The 21457-nt window shown below is 37.7% G+C and overlaps 1 protein-coding gene across 1 annotated transcript in view; it reads left to right on the top strand.

Annotated features, from left to right (window-relative positions):
* Positions 1-21457, top strand: part of PTPN12 (protein tyrosine phosphatase non-receptor type 12) — a 69539-nt gene that overhangs the window by 10174 nt on the left and 37908 nt on the right. The window lies entirely within an intron of this gene.

The following is a 21457-nucleotide window of genomic DNA, read 5'->3' as shown; positions in this document are numbered from 1 at the left end:
CAGGCACACACTGGAATTTACTTGAGTAAAGAAATATGATGTTTTATAGATGCTTTATTTTTCTGTTATTTCTACTTCATGAAGACTAGGCCCAAAAGGGAGAAATATATGGTTTCCTTTAATAGCTATTTGCTACAGAATTGCATTAAGCGCTACACAGGCACTTAAATATGAGTCTGCTTTTCAAAGTGAATGCTCTGAAATAAGTTGTTACTAAGCTGCAGGTTAAGCCTATCACAACCTTTTATATTTTCCTTATAAACAGAGAAACTTTTCCAGAGGCTATTCCACAGAACTGCTGTGGAAATAGCCCTGACATTCTGTAGTAACATTGCTACAGTTGCTTCTTTAGCTGGTGCAATCTATTTTCTTAATATTTTGACTAAGCTGATGAAATACGAGCTCTCATTTCTTTTCATTTTTGTGGTGAAAATGCAACCTCCAAATTGTCTGAGATGTCAACTTCCTATTTTTGTTGTTCTGAAAAGAGTGGGTGAAATGGTGGCAGAGAAGCCTAGATGTATTCTTTACAAATTACAGAAGTCTATAGCCTGTTGATAAATTATTTAAAGTGGGAGACCAATAACACTGAAAAAAATGTGTGTATCCCAAAGTCAGCAAGCTGTTGCCATAAATTTTCTAAGGGGAAGAATATTTCTTTCTAAAATGCTAGTTAATTCCATAACTAATTTTAATATGGGATAGCCTGAATGTGAGCTTGCATTTGGTACCTCACATGATTAAACACTGTAGTACTTTTGGTGCAAAGCTATGGCAACATGTCTTTCTGGCATGGTAGTTTAAATGCATTAGCACTGTTTAAGTTGGTGATCGTGTGAAAATGAAGCCAGCATCCTGTTTCTCCAGCCTTACAGCATACATAATGGGCTTCCCTTCCTGTATTCATAGAAAAAATATTCCCTGTCTGGTACAGTAAGATGATATGATCATACATGGAAGTATGTGGATATAAAAAATATCAATGATGATATCTTTAGCTCTTATGGGGAAAGGTGGCTTCCAGATATATTAAATGTATATGAGTATATGTTGTATGTGTATTTATATGTTTAGAAGTGAGAAAAGCAGCAATGAAGTAGCAAGGGAATTCAGTGAAGGGATATAAGTAGGTTAAGAACTTATTTCTAGAGACAGTACCTTTTGAACTAAAAATCACCATGATTTTTTGCTAAGTAGAGGATCTTGATGTCAGGGAGGCACTGGAATTGACTTTTGTAAATAAGTGCAAAAATTAGTTTCTTCTATTCTATGAGTGCCGTGTGGTTTATTCTTTATTGAGCTGTTGTATTACTTACCACTTTAACATCCCCAGAACTTGATGCTGAATCAGGAGTTTCCCAAATTTCATACTGATAGCACAGATGAAAGAGTTTGCATGGAACACCTGAATAAGATAAATGATAACAAAGCAGACAATATTTACTTATTATCTTGGGGTTTTTTTCCCCTCCTTCCCCTGCTAACAGATTATTTTAGTGTGGTACTGGAATCTGGTGTTTATTGGTGACAACTGAGAGAGTGGAATGTTGTTCTTATAGGAATGTGGCTGTATTGGTTTTGCATGGCCTGATTTTGGTAGTGGGTGGGGGCTACAGAAGTGGCTTCTTTGAGAAGCCACCAGAGGCTTTCCCCACATCCAACAGAGCCAATGCCAGCGGCTCCAAGAGGGACCCACTGCTGGCCAAGGTTGAGCCCCATCCATGATGGTGGTAGTGCCTCTGGGTTAACATATTTAAGATGAAAACCCAAAAAAATTATTGCACAGAAGTAGTTGCAGCCAAAGAAGAGCAGAGTGAGAATATCTGAGAGAAACAGCCCAGCAGGCACCCAGGTCAGTGCAGAAGGAGGGGCAGGCAGTGCTCCAGGTGCCAGAGCAGATTCCCCTGCAGCCCCTGGAGAGGCAGCTGTGCCCCTTCTGCCCAGGGAGGTCCATGGGGAGAAGAGATCCACCTGTAACCCCTGGAGGACTCCACCGTGGAGCAGGTGGATGTCCAAGGGAGGCTGTGACCTTGGGGGAAGCCTTTGCTGGAGCAGACTCCTGACAGTGAGAAGCCTATGTTGGACCAGGTTTCCTAGTAATACTTGTGACGGTGTGGGGGTCACATTGGAGCACCCTGTTCCTGAAGGGCTGCACCACATGGAAATGTGACCCACATTGGAACAGCTCATGAACTGTAGTCTGTGGGAAGAGCTCACACTGGAGAAGTTTCTGGAGAACTGTCTCCTGTGGGAGGGACCACATGCTGGAGCAGGAGAAGGACTCTCCCTGAGCAGTGGCAGAAGAAAAGCATGTGATGAACTGACTGTCACTCCCATTGCCCATCTCCCTGCTCTGCTTGTGAGGAGGATGTAAAGCCTGGAAAAGATGGAGGGGTGGAGGAAGAGTGTTTTGGTTTGTATGGGGAAGGATTTTTGTGGAAGAAAAGACAGAAATGCTTGCTCATGTCAGCTTCCTCTTGTATTCATACTCTTGTCTTTGACTTGTCTTTAGCTTATTGGATCTAGCTTCTGGACATTATATAAACAAGATATCCTTCAGGAATTCTGTATTTATGTCAGCTGGTTGTTGAATCATTCTATGAAGTGTGTAGTTTTCCACTGGGCGTAGTACTTCTGTCAGATCTTATGCAAATTGCAACATGTGTTTTTGACCCTTATCAACTCTGATCTGTCTTGAATGTTTCAATTCTGCTCCTCTCTTTATGTTGTCATTGGATTTTACTATTTTTTTAAAATTTCTGTTTGTGCCACATTATCCCTGAGCTGCTGAAATTATTTCTTTCTTTTTTAAAAACCTTTGATTATTTTCACTGGTTTTGGATGACAGAAGCTGTTACATGATGAGTGGAAAACCATGTGAATAAGTTTCATATGCTTCTTCAACTTTGCCTCACTTCTAGACTAGAAGCAATTCAGAACAAGCATTAGCTTTTTTATAGTTGTCATGGATTTGATAAACTGAAGGTAAATTATTATTTATAGTTTGGTACCCTTTAAAGCTGTCTGAGTATTGCATGATCAGTTGTTGGATTATAAGAAAGTATATGTGTGGGGTTTTTGGCTTTTTTCTTGATTTAATGGTCAAAGTAGAACTGGCTGATCTATTTGGGTCTTGGTTTTAAATTCAGAACAGAGTGCTTAGCTGCACGTTGTATTGACCTTGTTATCCTCTTAAAGAGAAAGTTACATTTATAAATGTTACCTGGCTCCGATAGTCACTGGGTTTTTAATGACTATGGACAATGAGATTTAACCGAACTGGTTTAAATGGTCTTTGTAAGAATCTTTATGCATTTTCTTTATGAATTTTTATGGATATCTTTATGAATTTTACTTCTGTGGTTTGTTCATTTCACCAGGAATAATATTTCAGGGTTTGTATTGGACCAGGTAATATTTCTTATGGATCCCTTTCCTCAAAAGAGCCACTGAAGTGTTGAGCTGTTTTCTAAGCTTGGTTATTACAGACATTCATGGACTCCAAAGCCTAATTTGAATATTCAGAAATAAATATTGAGTCCTGACAGCTACAAGGGATGCAGTCAGTTTTCAGAGGGAATAGCTGTGAGGCTTGCACTGGGGCCAGGATGCAATCTTCTAGTAAGTGATGTACTTGAGTGTTCTCACATCCTGTGCTATTCACCATAATGCATCTATAAGAAGCACTTGCATCCTGATAAGACATTGTGATACTTCACTGCTCCTGTGAATTAATTTGCTTTGGCTGTAGAGTATGTGTTTCTGTATTTTGCATTTTAAAGCCAGGACTTAGCAATCCTGTATATCTCATCCTATTACTTGTCATGCAGTTACTGTCTCTTTAGAACAAACGTTTATTCCTGTCTGGGCTTATTAGCATTAATAGCTGCTCTGGTTGCCCAGTGGAATACTGATGCACAATGCTAGAAACTGTGAAGGAGAAGAAGGTAGCCTTTAAGGGAAGTCACAATGGAAGGATTAAAGAGGGCATTGCTTTGGAAAAATGCTACTGTTCTTTAAAGTCAAACTGCAGCAGCAGATACAGAAGTTGAGATTGAATTTAACTGAAGTGTTGAAAATTAATTGAGGTCTTTTAAAGGTATGGATTTGGTTTGGAATGCTGCCACTTCCATTAAGGGAAAATAAGATTGAAAAACTTTGTGTCCTATTTAACTGTGCTTAAATAATTCTCCTAGCAGTAAGTGTTGGGAGTTCTGTTATTTGGAAAGGGTTATTGTTTCTCCCCAGTCCAAATTTCATGCAATATCTATAGCCTATTTTCTAGCTAGAAACACTGCAATAGGCACTCCTCAACATCTGTAGGAATTTAGAAGTTTGTTGGGGTTTTTTTTCTGACTAAAGGCACATCTGTTTCAACACAGAAGAGTAAGTCACATAGTTTTAATTGCTGTAAGCAGCAATGCTACTTGTTCCTTTTAAGCTGTTTAGTGCTATGTAGCCTCATTTTCCCAGTTGCTCATTTTGTGGAGTTTTTTTGCTTGTGTTTTTGGGGTTTTTTTGGGGGTTGGATTGAGGGGTTTTTTGTATTAAAAAGAAACTCCTGCTTTGGTTTAGTATTTGCTATATTAGTGAAATTTTAAATTCCATTCTTCCTTATCTAACTTGTCCCAAGAGTGGCTTTGATAGATCGGAGGAAATAACTTTGGTAATGCAACTTTCCTCATTTCCTGTATTTTATCTACTTATTTTGTCATTCTGAAGAGCTGTCACTAGCAGTTTCACCAATTTGGAGATTTAAAATTGGAGAAATGTCACCTAATTACGCTTTTAAATAATGGAAATGTAAGTTCAATGCTCAGTAAAATGCTATAATGTGTATGTTTCTTGAGGGAGGTAAAGCAACATTTTGATGGAGAAGGCAGCAGAGAAAAGGTTAGGAGGAAGCTGTTCAAAATGAGGAGTTTGTGGAGATGACATTGCATTTTAGTATGAACACCTAAAGCAGGAAAGGTGTTCATGGCTTATTTATGTGCAGGTTGGCAGCCTGCTGCTCTCTCCATGAGTAATGTATGTTTAGCAATGTACTGAGTTGAAAGAGACAGTAAAAATGTGGAAGAATTTCTGCTTGTGCCAGGAGCTGTCACCAATGTTTTACATTCAAACAAGGCCTGACTCTGGTCTCTTCTGGCAGTGGGGCTTTGTGATGCCCATCCAGTGACTGCCGCTCTTCCAGAGCATCCACTGACAGTGTCTCACCGAGTCATGTTAATTCTATGGCTTTGCTGAAATAAGTTCTTGTTTTCCAGAATTAGAAGGTGAATTTGACCACAGCTCAGAATGATTTTATAACGCAGGTGTAAGGAGAGGAAAGGAGTACTTGACTGAGTGCTGAGCAGCTTTGCTGTCCCTAGATGGGCAAGTGTGGGCTACAATCAGTGTCCCTAGCAAGTTCCTGTACAGACAGCATTTGCTCTAAGATGAGGAAGGAATGACAATAAAAGAGATGAGTGGTTTAGGAAATAAAATTAAAGTGACAGAATTGGAATAAAAAGCTAAGAGGTGAAATATTGTTAAAACTTTAGTTTAGGAACAGTTAGAGAAAATCTCAGTATATAATAAGGTGTTGTCATTGATAGCTATTGCCTATACAGGAAAAACAAAGCAGCTGACCCTTGTCTGTAGGGTGGGAATGAAACTGTCCCTCTGTTAGTTCATTGTACCAGAAGCTGAGCAGACTTGCATTAATGAAGCATGGCTCATACCAAACTTAAAGAATCACAAAGTATAAACAAAGAAACCCCTCTATCTTTATCTTATAGTCATGTAGATCAAAACCTATCTTTCCTGTATTCCATTTGTTAGCTTCTGCAATATATGATGGAAAGAAGCAGATAAATAGCAGTTTAGACATTCATGGTTTCAGCTAGAGGGAAACTTCTTTAAAATCTGAAGTATGCTTTAGAATTGTATCCAAGGTGGTAGCTTGCCATTTTCTACAAGGTAGGAAACCCCAGAATCTACTTCATCTCCTTTTTCCTTTTTTTGAGGATTTCTTAAAATGAGAAACCTGTGATTTCCATTCAGTCTTACTAACCCTTTAGCGTTTGTAGTTTACAGGCTTTGGGTGGTATCTAAACATTTGGGTACATAATTAATAATAATGAAGTCAGAATCAATAAGCCATGGAAGACGTATTGCTTTGTAAAGTTTAATTGTGTGCTGAGATGAAAGGTTTGCTACTTGAACACGGTAAATTAGTAGAATGTTAATAGTTGTGGTAGTTGGTACAATAGAATAACATGAATGTTATTTTCTTATGCTGCCTGGAAAGGATCTCAAAATGCTATAAACATTTTTAGAGGTTTTTGAGGGGAGGTGTGTGGGGCTTTTTAGTGCTGTTAATCTGCTACACATAGTACAATAGGTATATTCATAATTGGGAAGAAGATGAGTAGGTGAATCTACAGTTCGTTGTATGTGACCAACCAATAGTGCTAGCAAGGTGGATGAAGAGGTGATCCAAATAAGGCTTACAGGAAATGCTGAAGAGTTGGAATTTGGTCAGGATGTTCCCCTTGTTGCCTTTTTTGCTGTTCTCAAGAACTACTTGTTCATTAAAATTATCAAAACAATTATCTTGGAAAGAGATGGACCAGCAAGTACAGTGTTATTGTAGGGCATATATGCACGTGGGAAATAAAACCTGGAGTTATTTCTGTATTGAGGGCAATTTTCTTGAGATTTCTTTGAATTTCAGCATAAGAGCAAAAGGGTAAAACTGTCTTAGACTTGCATGGGTAAATGGGATCTTAGTATAAGACAGACAGTCCCTTAAAAATAACTTGGTTATAAAAAAAAAATCACTAGTTCAAGTGATTATAACTGCAGTTGTGGTGGTTGGGAGAAAATAATAACATGAATAAGATTTTATTTTTTTTTTTAATCCTTTCCAGGCAATGCAATGCAGTCTGGTGTAAATAGTGCAATAGATATATTAGTAATGCAGGAGGAAGATAAGTAGATAAATTTTAGGATCATATGATACTTTTCAGGTTCTTCAGAGTATTATAACAGTGTAATGTGTCAAATCAAATGTGCAACTAGTCTAATACTTTGTGACTGTAGGATACTGTGAGAATGTCAGGAATGAAATGGAGTCATCCTCCCAGTCTTTTTCAATGGCAGATGCTGAGTAGAAGCTCAGGCTGTGTCCATAGTAGCAGCAGGGTGATGAACACAGGACACCAGAACCCATCCCTGGTCAGGACATTGGCAGGTACTACTACCTTGCATATTTCAACAGGCCCTGGACTGATTGCAGGTGTTTTACTTTTTTAGTTTTGTATAATTTCCTTTCATTCAACTACCCTCAATTTATTTTTTTTTTAAGTGCCTATTTCTAAGAAAAAAAGTCATGGTGAATTTTTATTTTTTTTTAGTCTTTTCCTGTCTGACAAGAATAGCAGATGTAAGTATGCAGTAACTATAAGTGGTGCTTGAGGATGTGTCTTTAGCCAGGTCCTGTGCTTGTTCAAATTGGCTTCAAGGTGTTTTTCTTGCTGGGGGATTAAAAGATTCTCTGGCAGACTGATCCAATATCTTCAAAAAGAAAGAAATCTGTATTTCCTAACCCTCTGAGTTATTGAATAATATTTTTTTTCAACCTCATAGCCTTCCCAATCTTGACAAGAATCAAAAGGTTTTTTGTGTGTGCTACCACTACAGTGATCATTTCCTTGATTGTATAGGTTTCTTACAATCCTGTGTGCATTAAAATATGACATAAAAACTTGGCTTGCTTTTTCACACCTTCCTTGTTTGTCTATTTTCTTGTGTAATTCATGATGTTGCTTCCCGTCTGGCATGCCCTTGCCCATCAGCTCAACATAATTTATAGAGCTGCCATTAGTTTTCAAGTATGGTCTTGTAGTTAAGTTTAAGATTCCTTTTATATCAGTATTCTCCTTTTATACTTAAATTTAGATTTTATCCTTGAAGAGGTCAGGAAGCTGGACTAGATGTTAATTTTAGGTCTCTTGCAACTGAAATATTCCATTCAAAACTTTGTTTGCCTTAGTGTTCTAGATGTAGTGAGGTGAATAGAAAGATCTGCCTGTTTCTTCTGAGAGCAGCCACTTAATGCGCCTGAACTTTGACTTTGGCTCTGCCCTTTATTTAGGGTGTGGTGTTTCATGCCTATCACAGTGGATTTCACACTGTGCTGTAATAATTTACATTATTGCTTCTAAGTCTAAGCCTCTTTAAGCCTGACTTATATTTTAGTAGAGGTAGAACCCATTCTTGTGGTTTGGTTGTTGGTGGGGTTTTTTTGTCCAAAAACATTTGTTGGTGTTTTGGAAGAAGGAAACAGAAATACCTTTATCTTTCAGGTTTTTTTAATACTTGTGTTCAGCAACCTGAAAAATATCAGTAATGTTTCACTGAAAGAATTCTTAGTCATGAGGTTCTCAACTCTATTGGCTGAGCTTTGTGTCTAGGGCTATATTTGTTCTGTGTCTCTTAGGCACACATTTCATTTGTGGCCCAGAGATGCTCTATAAGAATTTCCTTCTGTATGGTTGGCCTGATAACCAAGGACTGCCAGCTGCCCTATTTCCATTAGAATCCTCTGCCCAAGAGGACACTGACACCTAGTGGATGGGTTCCACTGACACAGGGCAAGAGACCTGCTGCTTAGTGGCCATCTTCAAAACTTTCACCTAATTTTTGTTATCTTTTAGATCCTTGGGGTTGTTAGGAAAAAAAGAAAAATCCAAGTCAATTTTTATGTATCTTCTTGAGTTTAAGGAGGGAAGTCTGTGCAGTCAAAGTAGCTATGTTTTGTTGTTGATGGTGGGTTTTAAGGTTTTTTTTGTTCCTTCAAGTCACTCGCATATGAGTCTTGATTGTTTGTAATAAAATGATTCAAGTTAGGGCATTGGCAGTTGTCCTCCCAGCCTGTGAGGAACATGAGTTACCTGTGGAGCACATGAAAAAGCAGATCATAAAATCATTGAGTGGTTTGGATTGAAAGAGACCTTAAAGATCATCTAATTCCAATGGCTCTGCTCTGGGAAGGGACATCTTGCTCAAAATCCCACACAGCCTGACTGTGAATACTTCCAAGAATGGGGCACCCACAGCTTTTATGGGCAACCTGTTGCAGTGTCTCACCACCCTCATAGTAGAGCATTTCTTCCTAATATCTTAGCTAAACCTGTCTCTTTCATTGCCTGTGTCCTCCGGCTACATGCTCTTGGAAAAAGTCTCTCTCCATCTCTGTTGGCTGCTCTAAGGTCTCCTTGAAGCCTCCTCAGCAGGATGAACAACCTCAATTCTCAGCAGGTATTCCAGCTTCTCACCTCCAAGACAGACAGTGCCTCTAAGTTGCCTTCAGATCTGTGCCTGTTCTTTCTATGAAACTTGAAGCCTAATAATTGCCTAATTGCTGCCTTGCAGCTCTTCCTGGGCATGTTTAACTGGGAACCAAGTAGCAGGAGAAACTCTAACAAAACCATGGATTTTCCAGGAATGTTCCTAAGCAGAGAGCAGTGCTTAGAAATCAAACTTTCTGAAAATATTCATCAAAATGTTCATATTTCTTTAAAGACAAAAATAGACATTTTGTTTCTGAAGTAATAAAATCCTCATTTCTTCATCAGAGACAATAAACACTGCCTAGAACTTGACAGCAGGAGATGCCATGCTTAAGTATTGCTGCAGATTATTGTTTGATCTCTCAAGTGTTTAAACTATTCTGCTGTAGTACTCATTAAACAATAAAGTACTGGGTTTGGATTTGTTGACCATCTGGTAACTTTGTAAATGTTGAGACAATTTCAAGGAACTTAAATTAGGACTTAAAATCGAAGAAAAGCCTTTCAGGCCCCTTTAATGGTACAAGAGTCATAGAAAGTATAGACTGACATTGCTTAGGATGAGGGTGTTAAGCTTAAATGTTCAGGGACTGTTTTTAAAAGGAAAATATTGCTTCCTTGTCCAGAGTAAACATTGGCTTTTTTTTTATTTTCCTGAAAGATGCTAATATTTGCTAGCATTCTTTGGTTACTTAGAAAGTATCCCCAAATAAAACCCCAGACTATTACAGCCAAAACCATTGCCATAAAAATGATTTCATGTTTTATATGAAATACCGGGAAGCAAATGTAAAAGCTGTCAACACTTTTTGTGTGCATTTAGGCAATGCAAGTGATAGTAGAATTTGAATGCTTCTGTTCTAAGGGAAAAATTTCATTAATTTAAAGTTGAATTAGTTTCACTAGTTTCAGACCACAAAGAAAATTAAAAACATAGTCCATCAAAACAGAAAAATCACAGCTTTAACTAACCTGTTATGTTAATCAAGAAGGAAAACTATTTTTTTTCTGTGTCCTGTTGTCTGTTGAGAATTTATATTGTTTCATCTGTAGTTTACCAGCAGGCTGGACTAGCTGCTGAATACAGGGTATCAGTAATTATTTTGTGTCTTTTTTCCTTGTGACTTCTGTAACTCCTGTGTTGCCACGTAGTTATTTGTGACATGCATTTATTGGTGTTTCCTTCATTATAACTTCTAGCCTACAACTTTATTTAGAATTTTTGATGTTTATTCTTTTTTTCTTTTATCTTGAAAGTTGGTTCTCTTCATTGATGTTGTATTCCCATCTTCATCTCTTACTGTCTTCAGGTTTGTGATCAGATATTTTAGTGTGCACTGCTTTGCTGGAAAGGTCATGAAGGAAAATGCCTGCTTGGTCTGGGAAGTTTTTTTGAGAAATTCTGCTTGTGAAATCCTTTCAGTCAGATTATTTATTTTTTTTTTTAATTTTTCCTTTTAAAAACAAAGAGACTAGTCTCGACTGAATTCCTGTAGAAATTCACATACTCTTCTTTTGAATTGGCACTATATCAAATACTTATTTGAAGCTTAGATCGGAACAGTTTCCTTTTCCAAGAAAGGAAGTGGAGTCACATATTCCACATAGATGAGAATTACAGATAAAGATCTTGAGGTGGGATCTGAAGGTGTTCCGTGTGTTTCTGAAATACCTGGAAGTAAATCTGTCATCCAGAAGCCGGAGGTGTTGAATGAAGTTGTTTGTGTATCTGATAAAAACCCTGTGCTATTGTTTACCAAACAAACTATCAACTTGTACATTCTGGATTGTAAATATTAATCTTTTTAAAGCAGTGGCAGCTGAGGTTTGTTTTAAATTTATCAGCAGCTTGATTGACAAGGCCCTTGTATGAACCAGATTCATTCTACCCATTGACTTGAGGACCTTTGTTTGTTGAAATTTGTCACTGTAGAAGGACTGTATTTTGCACATTAGCTGTGTGGCAGATTGAAGTTGTGGAGTACTTGAAAACCTTTAGATGATTGAGCATATACTTCATATGAGGTAATTTTTTCTTTGCTCTTCAAAATATAAAAATTACAGAAATGATTGCATTATAAATGTAAAAAAGGCATCCTACAACTATTTGGAAAATAATTTAAGATTTTAACAGTGGTTTTGAGGTACAGAATAAAGTTTATATAACAGCTTTATTGTAGGGGTATGAGGAGTGTAGTGTTAGAGGTTTTCAACACTGGTTTTAAGAGGATGTACAATGAACATCTTTTACTTGACACTTTAGGTACAAGCTTTTGTGAGTCTTCAGAATTAAGTTTCCTACAAAATCTTCCTGATTTTAAAAAGGTTAAACCTCAAACTGTTCGATTAAAACAGTATTTTCATTTTCTTTCTAGTAACATCACTGTAGTATTCTTGTCTTTGTACCTTGTCAAGATACAGGCTTGCCAAAGAGACAACTGTTTCCTTTATAGCAACTTTTGGATTGGCATGACCTTGAGAGTACCTGGGATTTGTGTTACCGTGGAATTCAAAGTGTTAATGGTATGTCAAACAATAAATAGTAATGGTGGAGAAGCACCACAGCCTTTTCCTTTTCTTGAAATGCTTATTGAACAAAGTATGAGGCAAGTAAGAAACATGCTGCTTGAGTGGCATCACTATATTAATACTATAATATGTACTCTTAATGGTAATACTATGTAGATGCCTGTATTCCTTTTCTAGGAGACAATTGCATACAATATAGCATGAATGGAGAAGATTTAAGGACCTTTTCTTGAATTCAGGAGAAACTAATTAATTGGCAAAGTTCATATTGTTCAAGCATTTGAACATTTAGCAGTTCTACTTGAATGTTCAGCCATTAAAGCAAGAAATTGAATTGAGAGAAGTAATGTGAAGTAATTAGAAATAACTAGTTGTCTGAATTTATTGTTTCTGTACAAGCCATTGCTGCTTTGGTTTAATTTTAATAATTGCTTTACAGCTTTCTGCTATATATTCTTTCTGACAGAATTATGAGAATTTTGTTGGCCATTGGATAACCTGTCCTGTCTCTTTCTGAAACCTGAATTATGCTTGGAAGGTGTGTGATTCTGAATTGTTGGGGACAAATTTGTTTGGCAAAAATTGACAGATACTGCAAATAGAAGTGATTACAACACAGAATTATTGTGTCTCTCTATAAATATTGTGCTGGTCATTAGCTAGGGTTATTACAGTTGAAATCTTAGTACAAGTTTGTGACTTCAATGAGGCTACTTCTTTCTAGCTCTTAAAATGCTATTGAACTCTATCATAAATGGCCTCTTTATAACTAGCACATTCCTTGGCTTCCAAACACAGCCTCAAAGAAGGGGTGAAAATAGTTGTAAGCATGTTTTCTCCAGATAGTAGAAATGTATTTTCTATTTTTTTTTTTTTTTTTTTTTTTTTTTTTTTACAATCCCTTATATATTCCCTGTGTTTGCATTGCTGCATGGAAGTACTGATTCAGTCTTTGTCAAAAGTTTTCTTATTTTTATTTATTAAATAGTGGGGGTTTTACTTGCCAGTCATGAGCTGGCATAACTATATTATCAGTATCATAATTTTACTTGCTGAATTGTGGGGGTTCTAAACTTCTGGAAGTCTCTAAAGATACTGTGTTTCTATACAACATTCAAGCTTGCTTAAAAAAATAAAATTAAGACTTGTCGTGAAAGATAAAATTGGCATTTTTTTTATTGCAATTGTATATTAAACACTAAATGTGTATTATTGAATAGCAATTAAACTAATTGCCAAAGGATGTCACTGAAAGGAACAGCAGCTCTGAGCTCTAAAGATGTTTCAGTAAGGTAATTCGTGCTCAAAACTAGATGGCAATTACAGTGTTTCTTGACTGCACAAACAGCTCTGCTTTTTGCCCAGAGCAGTTGTTAGGCTCCAGCTTTTCAGCTTAAAGTCATTCTCAGTGAAGGTCTTGCAGGGCGGGATCTGTGTTGCAGATAAATTGGCAAGACATGGCTGTTGAAACCCTTTTGGGAAGGCAGGACTAGCTATGACAGACTATTTTTGAGGGAGAGTGAGAGTGTGTGCAGATTTATGAAAAGGCTAAAACAAGGTTTTAATAAGGCTCTAAGACTATTCTCCTGTGCCTTTATTTATGGCATCTTTGGTAGCAGGGGACTAGCTGGTAGGAAATTCTAGTTTACTTCTATTGGAGTGAAAGCTCAGTTTTTCCTGTTTCAGTCATGGTGCTTTTTTTATTTTTTTTTCACCTTGTATGAATTGCTTGGAAAACAAACACTGACCTCAAGGAAATGTGTTCCAAGGCGTGGGAAAAGAGGAAGGGGTTTGCATCTTGTGAAGGAAGAGGGAGGAGAATTTGGGTTGGTTCCCCCCCTTTTCTTTCATGCTGAGCAGAAACAAAAGCAAGATACATTCTCCGTGCATCTTAATGCTTCATGCCACATACTATGAAGTCACAGGCAAGGGAATGGTAAAGACTGAGGAGTAGTAGGTGGTGATAGAAGATGAAATATTTCAGGGAGAGTTGATATGGTTAAAAAACCTCAATATTCTTCAAGGGTAGAGGCTAGTACTTATTTAGATCCTCTTGCTGTTTGTTGATATGAATTGTACCTCGTGTATTTGCTGTGCAAGTTTTCCTGTGAATGCTTATCACAAGGTGCTTTTGAGTGTTTCAGAATGTTATGTTGGTTGAGACACAAGCACTGAAGCTGAAGAGCCACAAAGCTGTCACAAACGGTGGCTGGTTCAGCCCCTCCTGTGGCCATGAAAAGATATCGCTTGTGTTCCGGTTAGCTGCCTGGTTGACCTGGGATAAAACCTCTTGCCTTCAGGGTGTTTTTTTGTGGAAAAGGTCTAAACTCACCTTTAGATACTTTTTTCTGTGTTTCCAGGGTCCTGTGACATTGTTGCTTTGGTATCTGTTCCTGTTACATCAGAGCTGTTGGGTTTTGAAGTAAATCTGATGTGTGTAATGGACATGGGGACAAGTATCTACTTCATCTCTATTTTGGGTGAAGGACATGGTCTGTAGAAATCACTCAAATGTTGCATTGATAGTGTTACATCCAGGATGCCAAAATTTGATTTACTTTAGAGGCAGAGTCTGGGATAGACTGTCAAGATGGAGTGGACTGGAGTGTGGTCACTTCTCCTGGATAACTCAGAGTGGTTCTTGAAAAGAGGTTTATATATAACCATTTTTTGTTTTAAATAAAGATTAAATGTGATTCTTTTAATATACCTGTGCTATCAGCATGCATAAAGCCTAATACTGAAGGAATAAGAGAAAAGTTATGAATCCAGTAACTTGGAAATCATTATTTTAAACAAGGGGGTTCCCTGGTTTGAGTTTTATTTCTTTGTTTCTCTAACTGCTTTGCTTCTATATGCTGTTTGGGTTTATATGGTGAAGACAAAGTCATCTTGTTGAAAAAATTTCGAGGCTTATTTCTGTTTTGAATTATCAACAATTGTTCTGTAATTACTCTAACTCTCTTAAGAAGCCTGCTATTTGTAGTGTGTGCTAATGTGAACCTTTTGTTACCTTTTCAAGGTGCTTCCTAGACTCGAGTCCGAAGCAGTCAACTTTCTAATTGAGTACTTTTGTAATAATAGAAATTTTCATGTTCTTCACTCATAGTCTATAAAGAACTGTTACTGTTTCATTGTCCAGCATGTTTTCGCTTCTCCTAATGTTCTCACAGTAGTCACTGCAATAACTGACCAGGAAACAGTATGTTTCAGAGATGGGAAGTTATAATTCCAATTCTCAATGAGTGTGTGTCCTGGGGTGACTATGACACTGATATCCTCAATTGCCTGGTTTATGCTACACATTAACTAAATATATTATATTACATATTAATAAATATATATTTGATAAATGTATTTAGTTAATAATACATATTAACTAAACTAGGACAGTGTGCTGCTGGAGTTTCTAAACTATCTCAGAACATACATTAGTAACCTACTAGCTAAAACCGGATTATGCTTTAATAATTTAATGTTCTGCTTTGCTTGATGATTTCCTTGCTTGTTGCCAAACTGCAGATCTGCTTTGTCTTCTCCAACCTCGTAAAACTGGCAGTAGGTATGTGGCTTAACTATAATGCTGAACATAAATTACCTATAATTGATAGTTCTGTTAGTTTAGATTATGGTTAACATGCAGATAGTATAAAGATAGTTTTAGGAATGAGGGAGACGAAAGGAGACTTTTGAAGCAGTCAGGCCACATTTTGGTAGTGTCTGCATAAAGGTATCTTTAGTTATTAGCAGTGTGGGAGATGTGCCTGATTCTAATGCTTTTCTTAGGGAAATTACAGATTTGGAAAGATTGGAAATGTTGATCTTACTCTGACAGTACCGAATTTTGGAGAGTAAGCTGCTGGTTTGGGTTTTTCATCTGATTCTGATTTTAATGTGATACTGAAGAAAGTATGATGTACCCCTAACAGGCTGCTTGCAGTATTATCATTTTGCCTTCTCTACATGAGGATATACCAGCGTTGTCTTCATTGGCTGATACGTCTTTATGGGATAGAAACCTCCAGTTAGTGCAGTAACATGAATTCGCCACTTTCCTGAGAAGATATCAGGGAGTTAAGGTGATGTAAAATCATAAAAAGGCCTACAAGGATTATTGAAGTCCAACTCCTGAACAGAACACACCATACAATCTAATACTGGACTAATGCTGTTTTCAGTTGTCTGGGTCATTTTGGAGGGATTTTTCTTCTGTGTGGTTCCCACAAGCCTCCTGGAATGCAGTGTTTGTTGGACTCATCATTGTCCTGCTATGAAATGCTGAAGGCAGAGCTCCCAGGGGAGTGTACTTACACTTGTAACTTTTCTATTAATCACTTCAGCAGAGATTTGCTTGGAGCACCCAGAGCTCCAGGGTTAGTAGGGGTTGCCAGAAGAGAGTGCCAAGGCAATGAAAACTCTTCCTTCTATCGGTTCAGCCTACAATCTCCTTTCAGGGCTTTGTTTTAGAAAGATACAGGCCCAGTGCAGATTGCTAGCCTCTGTTATTGCAGCAAAAGCCATCTGTGAATGTTGAGATACAGTGAAGTTTTACAAAGCCCATTGTTTATGTTTGACTAGTATTTGGGAAGGCTTTTTCCCTCCTTCATGAGGGCTAGGAATTCTTGTAAACAACTGGTGTTTGAAAGCTGATGGGAATCAAGGGGGAAATATTGACATGAGTCACAAGTGTATGCTATTTTACAAATACTCCCAAGACAAAGTGTTGTTCACTGTGTTCATTTATTCCTTGCTGCTGCAACCTGGAGTTGCACATGCACTCCTGAATAGTCCATTCTCCACCTGAGTTTGCTACCATCAGCTAGTCATGGTGTTTCCCACAGACTTCGCTGATAAGAAAGTGGCATAGGAAAACTCCAGTTGGATTTGCAAGGCCTTGAAGTTGAAATACTTCTGGAATCAAAGCAGTTTTAGGATGTCAGAGCCCCATTTGAGCACTGGTACCAAAGTCTGCACTGCACTGTCTATTGCCAAAAGCATCTCTGGAATTTCGTTGTTCATAGGCACAGAACCTGAAACCTGGGTTATCTGACCACAGACAACCATAAGATAGTAATTTTGAAATTTTTTTGTGGTAATTTACTTCACATTGCTCCATACAGATACATTTTTCTCACTGTATGAGTACCAGCGAATGTATTCTGCCCTAGTAAGCTGTATCTAAATTATTTGAATGAGACCAGAGTTGCACATAATATTTGGTTTTTTCTTTCCTTCCTGTTAGTAAGAAAAATGCAATGTCCACCTTTTGATAGAAGTAGCTGTCTAATTTTATGAAATGAGTGCATTAATACATTTTGTCTTCTAGCATCATTTATGCTCTAATTTTTAGGGTAACTCCTATGGAAGATTTTCTGTAATTGCTTGTTTGTTTCAGTATTTCTTAATGCACTATGGCAAATTTTGCAGAACAAAATATGTTCCTCTGTGATTGGCACAATGTCAGCAGACCACTGCCAGAGCTGTGTAGATCTTCCTGAGCCTGGTTCTATGGCCTGGTGTCACATGGTGAGAGGGTGTTGTGGAATACTGTAGCAGCGGGCGTTGGACATTCTGGTGTATCTTGCTCCTCAGGAATGCTCAGAAAGGAGAGTCAACAGAACATCTCTGTTGTATTATCTCATTTGGACAATTAGAAATGTCAGACAAGGCTGGTGAAATATTTGTATTGTTCTCCTTCAAAAGAAGCCTGGAAAGGAGTCAAAGGAACTTTTGTATCTTAAGTAAAGTTTATGATTTTGAAGTGAGATCTTTAAATTTCAGTAGGCTATATAAATGCTTTCTTTAATCCATAAACAGCACTTCTATGATATTAGTCTTTGTGTCTTTAAAGGCTTTCTAAAGTTTTAATCAAACTGACAATGAAATTCAAAAATCCGTATTTCCTGAACTTATTGGACAAAGTTCTTCTTGATATGGTAGGGTTCTACAAGTAGGGTTTAAAAAGCTGGTTTGTCTTTTTTGTAAAAACTCTGAAGTAGATTTGTAGTACAGATTGTAAAACCACTGTGGAAGTTGGAAGTATGTTTCTGAAACTTAAATTGCTTCAAAGACTCATCTCCCCACCCACTGTCACATGTGGCGTTTGTCACCACCCCACAAACCACTTCTGTCAGATAATGAATAAGCAGAATTAAAATTGAGCTTTTCTAATGACTGGAACTAAAGGCCTTGTGAATGTAATTCTTAAAGTGTGTATTTATGGCTCACCATGCTTACTCTTTGACCATTTTGTTTGTTCTTAAAAGAACATAGCAGTGAAGACTTCCATGGTACCAGAATAGCAGTCGCACTGAACAGACGAGTGTCTCGGAAGCGCCCAGTGTTATCTGCAGAGGCACCAGGCTGAACCTCCTGTGTCCCTGCTGTTGGTGCCCGAGTATCTTCAGGAAGCATTTTGGCAATTGACTGACTTAACCCAAATGAGTGCTACTTTGTACTCTAGACAGTTGTTTATGAAGAATTAGCTTGAAACTGGGCTGAGATGGATCTTACTGGCTGTCTTGTCAGCTTAGTCTTAGTCTGAACAGAATTCTTTTCTCTTCTGCCCTGTCATTACCCCTGTTCTGCTATTGAGTACATTCTCCTCCTCCTGGTCACTCTGGGCTGTAACCTAGGAAGCACTGGAAGCCCTGTGTCCCACAGCAGGCTGTGAGCACACACTGCAATAGCCTTCTGCAGGAATTTTCTGTTGTGTGTAGGGCAGAATCCTCTGCTGAATCTGGCACTTTTCCATGCCTATGGTATTTTGTTCAAAGCTCAGTTTTAAAAATTCTTTCCTTACTCTTTACCTTTTCTAAAGCATGAAACAGATATTATTCTATATAGCAGATACTATTATAAATTGTAAAGAATGCTCCTTACTAATTTTGATTGCTCTCAGGACTGTACTTAGCTATCTTCTATTACTCATGTCACAGAGCAGCTGGCTAACATACATTAAAAGCATGAATCCTGAAGTATTTTAGGAACAGATGTGTGCTAGAATCAACCTGTATTTCATTCCTAGGCTTTGCCTTTGGAGCTGGGTTAAGCTAATCCTACTTTTTTGCCTGTTTAGTAGACTGCAGAACAGGGGAGGTTGAATCACGTAGGGAAGAGAGGGCTGTGCTGGATTCTCTCATAGCATTGTTTTCTAGAGAATTAAACTTGGTACTAGTCACTTGAGCCTCTTTGGCTTAAAATTCATCCAGATTGTATTGGTGAAAGTATTTTTTCTTGCATGCCTTTAAAATGGGATTATACAAAAAAGGATCATCCTACTTTTTGATACCTTACCTGACTTCCTTGAGTGTGTTCTTTCTCATGTAAAATAACTTTTGCTTCTAGTCATGGTTTGTAGAAGTTGTTTTTCTCTAAACTTCTTTTAAGCAGAGTGTCCTGGGGTGACATTTTCCCTATAGAAATCAGTAAGATGGAGGGAAAAACCTTTTAAGACTTACAACCATGTAGGAACAATACACAAAATCATATTAATGACTGTGCTTGGAAAGTGTCACTGTTGGTATTTGTTTTTTTTTAAACCCCTCTTAATTGGAGGTTTATAGCCTATTTCAAAGTATTTCTCAGCCTTGCAGTTCATAGCTTATTTAGCCAAATTATGTGCATTCATTTGGCCTTTTCTAGGATCCTGGATATGTTCAGTCTTAGCACAAGTGATATTTTTGGACTTAGGAAAGGTTGATGTTACGTAGGACCGTGTCTCCTACGTGCAGTGGTATTCTTTGTCTGTGTGGTGTCACAAACCGGGCTTCTCTGCCTGTGTCTTCTGGTTATGCTGTGAATTTGTTTTTAGTGTTGCAAAGGTGAGTGCAGTCTACACAGGAGCTTCCAGGAACTGTTTGTGTCTCTTTAAGAATGAAATCTTCCTGTTCCTCACTCTCACAATGCTGTCAGGTTAAAAATTTAGCAGCTTGATCACTGTCAGATGCTTACTACCACACCTCCAGATATTTGCTGGTTTTCTTCGTTGATTAATATTGCAGATTTCTCAAGAAAATTCATTTCAAGAAAAAAAATGGTTGCAGGCTAGTTCGATAGCTCTTTTTATTGTAAGTGATTGAATCTGTGATGAAGTCCTTGTAGATGAGAAAAAATTGAAAACTGGTGCTTCTTGATTTGTTTGGGTTTTTTTTACCTTGCCATTTGCTCTTGCTCTGCAAATGTCACTTCTCTGGTTTATTGCCATGTGTATTATTCAATTAAATTAATGACAGGTTTTATCTACATTTGCATAGGTAATTTGATTTTTTTTTTGCTATATCCATATAAATTTTATGAAAATGTTTTTCTCTATATAAGAGAGATGCTAAATTTTATGTGATTTTATTCTTAAGGTTGAGGGTGGGGTTAGGACAATTTTGGACCTAATATGCATAATTAGTCACCTCAGTTGCATAATAAATTAGGAGGAATTATTGGAGGTCTTGAGTTGACAAACATTTTTTAATTAAAGTGTGCGGTGAATGTCCTGTGTTTTCTTCTTGAAGTGTTCTAAAGCTACTAAAACTGGCTTTCCAAACAGATCTTCCTTATGGTATCTTTCTGCCTGTATATGGTTGCATTGTCAGTGAAAAGCAAGATTTACATTTTTAACTGGCAAAAAGCTTCTCCCATTGTCCCCCTTCCCCAGAAGAGCATAAGTCATGAATGTTTTGAGTCTTCAGGTGTACAATAGCAGATACTATGATATGTATCTGCTATTGATGAATTGAATATGGAGGGAGGGAAACTTGAAGAATGTCTGTCCTTCTTCCATTTCAGAATACACCTCCACTGGAGATGCTAGGCTTGTTTGAAGCTTCTTTCAGTCTTCCTCTTGGTAGTCTTATGCACCAGCACCATGTCAGTGTCGATAGAATGACTGGGTTTGCAACCACCAGAGTTAAATTTCTTAGTTCTTTGGTGTTCCTTTTTAAATCTGGATGTCTACACAGTTTAAAATAATAAGCACTGCTGGCTCCTCTTGTATTTATTTATTTTTTTTTAATGGGAACTTTTACTCCTCAGCTTTGAGGTTGCAAAAGCCTAATTCGTTTGGAATGATAAAAGCTGTATTGCTCCTTTTATTTCCTAGGTTATGGAAGGCAGGGACTGTTTTTTGTTATTAAAGGTTTTGACTCTCTCACATTTCTAGGATTTGAAATAGATGCAGGGGGAAAAATGAAATGTTATGAATACAGCAGACTTCCTGTCACTCATCTTAATTGTGAATAGCTTGTGCCTGAGAGACAGGGACCTTTCCTTTCTTTGAGCTTGAAATTCAGCAGGAGTTGGGTGTTAGGAGTTGGCACCAGTTAAATGTAAGATTTTGGTTTCTGTTCAGTTGTCCTGTGCCTCAGAGCCAAGTACCAGCTGTTCCTGAGCCAGTCAATGCTGTGCTTTTTCCCCAGGTGCCCTGAGATGATATTTCTGTTTCTCACATGTATTCTTTATGAAGTTGTTACTCCACAACAGGGCAATGTATTGTCCAAGTAAAATATGGCCATAGTTCATGCTGGTGCTGTACTGGCTTTTCCAAAATTATGTGTCTCATGATTCATAGAGCTAGCATCAACTTGGGCATAATCTGT

This window comes from Parus major, chromosome 1A (assembly GCF_001522545.3).
Source record: "Parus major isolate Abel chromosome 1A, Parus_major1.1, whole genome shotgun sequence".
NCBI classification, from domain to species: Eukaryota; Metazoa; Chordata; class Aves; order Passeriformes; family Paridae; genus Parus; species Parus major.
The sequence above is the reverse complement of the archived record's forward strand: the minus strand, read 5'-3'. Positions and strand labels throughout refer to the sequence as shown.